The following is a 9694-nucleotide window of genomic DNA, read 5'->3' as shown; positions in this document are numbered from 1 at the left end:
AACTGAGGCAGAAGAACGGATAAGTGACCTGGAAGACAGAATGGTGGAATTCACTGCTGCGGAACAGACTAAAGAAAAAAGAATGAAAAGAAATGAAGACAGCCTAAGAGACCTCTGGGACAACATTAAATGCAACAACATTTGCATTATAGGGGTCCCAGAAGGAGAAGAGAGAGAGAAAGGACCAGAGAAAATATTTGAAGAGATTATAGTCGAAAACTTCCCTAACATGGGAAAGGAAATAGCCACCCAAGTCCAGGAAGCGCAGAGAGTCCCATACAGGATAAACCCAGGGAGAAGCACGCCGAGACACATAGTAATCAAAGTGGCAAAAATTAAAGACAAGAAAAATTATTGAAAGCAGCAAGGGAAAAACGACAAATAACATACAAGGGAACTCCCATAAGGTTAACAGCTGATTTCTCAGCAGAAACTCTACAAGCCAGAAGGGAGTGGCATGATATACTTCAAGTGATGAAAGGGAAGAACCTACAACCAAGATTACTCTACCCGGCAAGGATCTCATTTAGATTTGATGGAGAAATCAAAAGCTTTACAGACAAGCAAAAGCTAAGAGAATTCAGCACCACCAAACCAGCTCTACAACAAATGTTAAAGGAACTTCTCTAAGTGGGAAACACAAGAGAAGAAAAGGACCTACAAAAACAAACCCAAAACAATTAAGAAAATGGTCATAGGAACATACATATCGATAATTACCTTAAATGTGAATGGATTAAATGCTCCAGCCAAAAGACACAGGCTTGCTGAATGGATACAAAAACAAGACCCATATATATGCTGTCTACAAGAGACCCACTTTAGACCTAGGGACACATACAGACTGAAAGTGAGGGGATGGAAAAAGATATTCCATGCAAATGGAAATCAAAAGAAAGCTGGAGTAGCTATACTCATATCAGATAAAATAGACTTTAAAATAAAGAATGTTACAAGAGACAAGGAAGGACACTACATAATGATCAAGGGATCAATCCAAGAAGAAGATATAACAATTATAAATATATATGCACCCAACATAGGAGCACCTCATTACATAAGGCAATTGCTAACAGCTATAAAAGAGGAAATTGATAGTAACACAATAATAGTGGGGGACTTTAACACCTCACTTACACCAATGGACAGATCATCCAAAATGAAAATAAATAAGGAAACAGAAGCTTTAAATGACACAATAGACCAGATAGATTTAATTGATATCTATAGGACATTCCATCCAAAAACAGCAGATTACACGTTCTTCTCAAGTGCGCACGGAACATTCTCCAGGATAGATCACATCTTGGGTCACAAATCAAGCCTCAGTAAATTTAAGAAAATTGAAATCATATCAAGCATCTTTTCTGACCACAACGCTATGAGATTAGAAATGAATTACAGGGGAAAAAATGTAAAAAACACAAACACATGGAGGCTAAACAATACGTTACTAAATAACCAAGAGATTACTGAAGAAATCAAAGAGGAAATCAAAAAATACCTAGAGACAAATGACAATGAAAACACGACAACCCAAAACCTATGGGATGCTGCAAAAGCAGTTCTAAGAGGGAAGTTTATAGCTATACAAGCCTACCTAAAGAAACAAGAAAAATCTCAAGTAAACAATCTAACCTTACACCTAAAGAAACTAGAGAAAGAAGAACAAACAAAACCCAAAGTTAGCAGAAGGAAAGAAATCATAAAGATCAGAGCGGAAATAAATGAAATAGAAACAAAGAAAACAATAGCAAAGATCAATAAAACTAAAAGCTGGTTCTTTGAGAAGATAAACAAAATTGATAAGCCATTAGCCAGACTCATCAAGAAAAAGAGGGAGAGGACTCAAATCAATAAAATCAGAAATGAAAAAGGAGAAGTTACAACAGACACTGCAGAAATACAAAGCATCCTAAGAGACTACTACAAGCAACTTTATGCCAATAAAATGGACAACCTGGCAGAAATGGACAAATTCTTAGAAAGGTATAACCTTCCAAGACTGAACCAGGAAGAAGCAGAAAATATGAACAGACCAATCACAAGTAATGAACTTGAAACTGTGATTAAAAATCTTCCAACAAACAAAAGTCCAGGACCAGATGGCTTCACAGGTGAATTCTATCAAACATTTAGAGAAGAGCTAACACCTATCCTTCTCAAACTCTTCCAAAAAATTGCAGAGGAAGGAACACTCCCAAACTCATTCTATGAGGCCACCATCACCCTGATACCAAAACCAGACAAAGACACTACAAAAAAAGAAAATTACAGACCAATATCACTGATGAATATAGACGCAAAAATCCTCAACAAAATACTAGCAAAAAGAATCCAACAACACATTAAAAGGATCATACACCACGATCAAGTGGGATTTATCCCAGGGATGCAAGGATTCTTCAATATACGCAAATCAATCAATGTGATACACCATATTAACAAATTGAAGAATAAAAACCATATGATCATCTCCATAGATGCAGAAAAAGCTTTTGACAAAATTCAACACCCATTTATGATAAAAACTCTCCAGAAAGTGGGCATAGAGGGAACCTACCTCAACATAATAAAGGCCATATATGACAAACCCACAGCAAACATCATTCTCAATGGTGAAAAACTGAAAGCATTTCCTCTAAGATCAGGAACGAGACAAGGATGTCCACTCTCACCACTATTATTCAACATAGTTCTGGAAGTCCTAGCCACGGCAATCAGAGAAGAAAAAGAAATAAAAGGAATACAAATTGGAAAAGAAGAAGTAAAACTGTCACTGTTTGCAGATGACATGATACTATACATAGAGAATCCTAAAACTGCCATCAGAAAACTGCTAGAGCTAATTAATGAATATGGTAAAGTTGCAGGATACAAAATTAATGCACAGAAATCTCTTGCATTCCTATACACTAATGATGAAAAATCTGAAAGAGAAATTAAGGAAACACTCCCATTTACCATTGCAACAAAAAGAATAAAATACCTAGGAATAAACCTACCTAGGGAGACAAAAGACCTGTATGCAGAAAACTATAAGACACTGAGGAAAGAAATTAAAGATGATACCACCAGATGGAGAGATATACCATGTTCTTGGATTGGAAGAATCAATATTGTGAAAATGACTATACTACCCAAAGCAATCTACAGATTCAATGCAATCCCTATCAAATTACCAATGGCATTTTTTACGGAGCTAGAAAAAATCATCTTAAAATTTGTATGGAGACACAAAAGAGCCCGAATAGCCAAAGCAGTCTTGAGGGAAAAAAACGGAGCTGGAGGAATCAGACTCCCTGACTTCAGACTATACTACAAAGCTACAGTAATCAAGACAATATGGTACTGGCACAAAAACAGAAACATAGATCAATGGAACAAGATAGAAAGCCCAGAGATAAACCCACGCACCTATGGGCAACTAATCTATGACAAAGGAGGCAAAGATATACGATGGAGAAAAGACAGTCTCTTCAATAAGTGGTGCTGGGAAAACTGGACAGCTACATGTAAAAGAATGAAATTAGAATACTCCCTAACACCATACACAAAAATAAACTCAAAATGGATTACAGACCTAAATGTAAGACTGGACACTATAAAACTCTTAGAGGAAAACATAGGAAGAACACTCTTTGACATAAATCACAGCAAGATCTTTTTTGATCCACTTCCTAGAGTAATGGAAATAAAAACAAAAATAAACAAATGGGACCTAATGAAACTTCAAAGCTTTTGCACCGCAAAGGAAACCATAAACAAGACGAAAAGACAACCCTCAGAATGGGAGAAAATATTTGCAAACGAATCAACGGACAAAGGATTAATCTCCAAAATATATAAACAGCTCATTCAGCTCAATATTAAAGAAACAAACACCCCAATCCAAAAATGGGCAGAAGACCTAAATAGACATTTCTCCAAAGAAGACATACAGATGGCCACGAAGCACATGAAAAGATGCTCAACATCACTAATTATTAGAGAAATGCAAATCAAAACTACAATGAGGTATCACCTCACACCAGTTAGAATGGGCATCATCAGAAAATCTACAAACAACAAATGCTGGAGAGGGTGTGGAGAAAAGGGAACCCTCTTGCACTGTTGGTGGGAATGTAAATTGATACAGCCACTATGGAGAACAATATGGAGGTTCCTTAAAAAACTAAAAATGGAATTACCATATGACCCAGCAATCCCACTACTAGGCATATACCCAGAGAAAACCGTAATTCAAAAAGACACATGCACCCGAATGTTCATTGCAGCACTATTTACAATAGCCAGGTCATGGAAGCAACCTAAATGCCCATCAACAGACGAATGGATAAAGAAGTTGTGGTACATATATACAATGGAATATTACTCAGCCATAAAAAGGAACGAAATTGAGTCATTTGTTGAGACGTGGATGGATCTAGAGACTGTCATACAGAGTGAAGTAAGTCAGAAAGAGAAAAACAAATATCGTATATTAACTCATGTATGTGGAACCTAGAAAAATGGTACAGATGAGCCGGTTTGCAGGGCAGAAGTTGAGACACAGATGTAGAGAACAGACATATGGACACTGAGGGGGGAAAACAGCGGTGGGGTGGGGATAGTGGTGTGCTGAATTGGGCGATTGGGATTGACATGTATACACTGATGTGTATAAAATTGATGACTAATAAGAACATGCAGTATAAACAAACAAACAAAACAACTAATACTAAACTTTCATTGGGTTATTTGTATGGAAATATGTTAATATAAATGTGTCAGACATTACATGAAATTTCTAAAAATCTTATATGTTCTGGTATAATGTTATAAGTCATAATCCTAGTTATTACTTTAAAATGTATATCTCAGAAATAACTAATTTTCTTGTCAACTGCATTATTATGAACTTTCATCAAATCTTTAACCGTGGTCATTTTTAAGTCTTGTCATTTACAGACAGTTCTGGGTGTACTCTGATGCTTTTGTAAATATGTTCCTATAAAAGGGTTTCATCTTCAGGAAATTCATGGAAAAGACTCTGACAAGTACAGGTTTCTGGTACCTGACTGTACTGCTGAACTGAATGAATAAGCATTTTCAGAACTCTAATGAAAAACTGATGAGCTCATAAAAGTGCTAACAAAAGATCAAGATGAAAAAAAAAAATTAATTACATGGGACTGAGTGAACTGATGAGGATGAGTATAATTTTTGTGACTTTCTGGTTGAATTTAAAAAAAGAAAAAATCCCACGAGGACTCAGAGGCAAAGAATATACAAATCAATTTTCACTGCAAAGTAAAAGAGCTGTTACAGTGGAGGATTACTGGACTGAATGTCAATATTATGACATAGTATGAGTGTGTTTCATGTTTGGTAATTGCAATCATTGTTGCTTTTGTTGTGGTCATCCATGTACAATGCTTGCTGTCAGTCTATTTATCTCTTGTAAAAATAAAATACAGTGTGTGTGGGAAAAAAAAAAAAAAAAAATCTAGGCAAGAGGTGATGGAGGCTTAGACCAGGCTGGTAGCTGGGACATGGTTAAAAAAAAAAAAGTGGTTGAGTATATTTTGAAGATGGTAGAAAGATAAGAGTCAAAGGATGAGGCCAGGGTTTGGGGGCTGACTGGGGAGAAAGATCAGGAGTATAGTTTTAAATATATTAAGCTCGAGATATTAATAAAGTGTTGACTTGGCATTCCCCAGTCAAAATTTTCAGGACAAATAGTTGCTGGGGCCAGTTGACAAGAGTGACATTGAGGCATACCCCCTCCCCTTACCTAGCCTTTTCCTCAATAGTGTATACAGTGCAGAACTGCCTCCTAAATATTATCTAAAAGCCAGTTTCAAATCAAGAGATAGTGTATCAAGAAATCAAGATCTATCTTGAAGATAGATATACACTCTGCCCTCCATATTCACGGTTTCACATTCACGATTTTCAGTCTTCTCTGGGGTTGGTTGAATCTGCGGATGCGGAACCCGTGGATACGGGAGGTCCTCTGGGCTACAGGATTTTATATAAGGGACTTGAGCATCCATGAATTTGGTATCAGCCGGGGTCTTAGAACCAATTCCTCCACCCCCCGGTGGATACCGAGGGACATCTATATACCATTCCATTTAAATCGACCCTCCTTTTCAATACACTTCTCATTGAAGTTATTTTCTCTTCCAAATTTGACTTCTTTTCCCTTCCCTCCTGGGATGATGATACCATACATACCACCTTAATGGTAAAGCTTGGGGTCATCAGCATTTTTCAGTTCTTCAGATCACTTTCCCACAATCATTATCTCAACTTTCTCCAATCTCAAATAATGAACTTTTCCTTATGCTCTAAGCATAGTTCTTCACTTGTGCTTTTTTATTTTCCTCGTTAAACTTGTCTGTCTCCCTCACCAGACTCTGAGTTCTTTGTCCAGGGAATTATAGTAGTTCTTTATAAATATTTATTGAAGTCAGGAATAAATGAATAAATGGTTTCAAGCTATCAGGCTTTTCTACCTTTCTGGATTTGGGCCCCACAATCCTCTCTCTAGAATATTCTATCTCTCTTGATGTTAAGGCCAAGACTAGACTGATTTTCATTAATGCTTGAGTAATAAGTGTTTCTACTATTTAGACCCACCTATATTATTAAGCACCCATTTGTCATACAAGAGTTGGCTGGAGACTTACATGATCTTCTGTTTGTGACTTCTCCACTTCTCCTGCCTTCATCTCTATAGGAAAATAATAATAATACCATGTTTTATAGCTTTCAAACTCTTTTCAAGCATAGTACCTTGTTCTATCCTGACAGGAATGAGAGTTGGAAAAGGCATACCTCACCACAGGCATATCTGAGTTGATTTCTCTCCTTTTATATCCCTTCAATTTATTCTTTTGGACTTTTGATCCCAAAGTAGTTTGAAGAAAAAACCATCCCTGTTATGTTTTGACATGCTTCCTTTGAGAAGATAACTTCAAAGGGTAATACAGAGTTCTAGATAGGAAACAATAATTTTGTACAGTTTCCATAAAGAGCTATTGTTTATCAAAGATCCCTCATGATGTAACAGCTCACAGTAAGTGCTCTATAAAGTTTAGTTTCCATATTTTCTCAAAACAATCTCTCCCTTTTGATCACAGGTTAGTCTTTTTCTCCCCAGGTCACTCTACTGCTCCTTGGGCTCTGCTGCTGCAGCTCCAGGGTCAATGGACCTGCCTAGCTCTCTTGTGTCATTTGGCCAAGGACAGTGATCCTAGTGATCCTGGGATTAGACCCGGTGGGTGAATCAGTTGTCCCTCTCAGCTACCTGTTTTACAACCTGGAGAAAAAGAGCCTCCCTATCTCTGTTTTCCTCTGAGTTTGGGAGACTATTTCTGCAGTGCTTTGTGACATGGCTCTAGGGCCTCAGAGGCTGTAATTTCTCCATTGTAACAGAGGGAACCAATGCACCCTCTAAATTTAAGTTCCTCCCAGATCTCTTGAGTCACCAGTAGCCTCTAGTCCATTAAGATTTCAAATTCAAATATTTGGAGGTGATGGAATTCCCTGTCATACCTGGCTCACACTGACTTTCCCAAAAGTGCCTGCAAGATGCATCCTGCACCACATTATCCTCCTCCATCTGAAGGGCAGTAAACTTGAACAGGAAAAGAAGTGTGATTCAGGTCCCTCAGATACCACAAGGGGACAGAATACCTGGAGGAGATATTTAGTAGTGTCAAGAAACACAGTTATCTGTAGCATCTTTGCAGTCCACTGAGGAGGAGTCATGATGAGATGATGAGAAGGTTCTATTTTGTTCTAGTGGGCACTCTAAGTCTAAGCATAGGTAAGTGAAAAGAGCAAATCTTACTGAGAGCCCACTGTGTGTCAGGTACTTCATAAGATAATCTACATTTGTTGTTTTATTTAATTATAACAAAGCAGATATTTCATCCCATCTTAAAATTAGCCAAGGAAACAAGGTCTAATAGAGTTTGGCTAGTTTACTCAGGGACACATAGACAGTAAGTGGTAGATTGAAATCAGGTCTGACTCTGAAGCCAGGGCTTGGTCTCTAGACCTATAGGAAAAGGACCAGTCAGAGGGCCTGGCTCAGCCTCCTTCTAAAGCTGCTTCTGACATTGATGGGGATGTGGGAATTGAAAAGGTGGGAAATGTCATGACAGACCACCAATTGGTCCACTTACTTCAGGGTGTAGAACAAGGAAATGAGAACAAAGTCTCTTGAAATACCAGGAAGAAATGGGTTCTATTATAGGAATCCTCAAGTGGCCAAAGTTTATGATAATCATTGTGCCTTAGTCAGTTCGAGTTGCTATAACAAATACACAGACTGGGTGGCTTAAACAACTATTTCTTATGATTCTGGGGGCTGGAAGTCTGAGATCAGGGTGCCAGCATAGTCAGGTTCTTAGTGAAGGCCCTCTTCTTGCTTTATAAACTGCCAAATTCTTGTTGTACCCTCACACAATGGAGAGCAGAAAGAGAAAGCAAGCTCTCTTGTATCTCTTCTTATGAGGGCACTAATCCTATCATGAGGGTTCTACCCTCATGACCTAATTACCTCTCAAAGTCCTTATCTCCAAATACTGTCACACTGATGATTGGGGTTTCAACATATGAATTTGGGGGCACACAGACATTCAATCCATAGCACACTGCAAAGAGATATTGTTCAGGAGAGAAGAAAGAACAGGTTAGAGAGGGACAGTAGATTCCTTACAGTTAGAGCCTGCAATTCCAAGTGAGCCTCTGGTATTTCCTGGCGTGTACCAGCCACATGGAAAGAAAAGGATCTTATCAGAAAGACAATAGGAGTAAGGAAAGTAAAGCGAAAAGGGAAATCTACAAGGTGATCTTGCAAGAAAATTTACAGAAGAGAAAATTAAAATATCTAATAAAAGTATGAAAAAGGTGTACATTACTAACAACAAAAAATAAAAACTATAGCAAAATATCATTTATTACTTATAAAATTAAAAAGAAAAAATTTTAATCATAATGCTTTATAATGATATGGGTATGGTAAGTCACGCACTCTGACTGCTAATTAGAGCATAAATGTATACAACTAGTCTACAAAGCAATTTTGCAACAATGTTAAATTTTGCAGACATTAATTAATTTATTCCTTTCTAGTTTATAGTTTTTTCACTGCTACATTATAAATTACTCCACAACTTAGCAACTTAAAACAATAATAAACATTTGTTGCCATAATTTCTGCAGGATTGAATTCAGAAGTAGCTTAGATAGGTGGTTCTAGCTTAGGGGTCTCTCAAGAGTTTGCAGTCAGGATTTCAGCCAGAGCTACAGTCATCTGAAGACTTGCCTGGGACTGGATGCTTTTTGATGAGGCAGCCACAGGCAAAGTAGACTAAGAGGAGCACAGAGGCCTGGGCGTCCAGAATTATAGCCACTAGTGACCATAGGTGTGGAAGTGGTGTTAAACCCTTTCCTTTAGTAACTGGGGTATTTCCTCTGGGATCCCGGCTATGAGAAATGTAGGCGGGGTTTTATTTTCCTAGGTTCCCAGTGCTGAGGTGAGGTGCCTCAACAAGAAAAAGGGGCAGTTTTAATTTCAGGTGACGTGTATGAAAGCGGTTTACGTTGGGCCTGGAACAGTGAGAACCCAAGAAAGTTTCACATCTCTCAACCTCAGTCCCTTCCTCCAAACCTTAATTCCTCTAATCAACTTTAG

This window comes from Eubalaena glacialis, chromosome 3 (assembly GCF_028564815.1).
Source record: "Eubalaena glacialis isolate mEubGla1 chromosome 3, mEubGla1.1.hap2.+ XY, whole genome shotgun sequence".
NCBI lineage: Eukaryota > Metazoa > Chordata > Mammalia > Artiodactyla > Balaenidae > Eubalaena > Eubalaena glacialis.
This window is presented reverse-complemented; position numbering follows the sequence as displayed.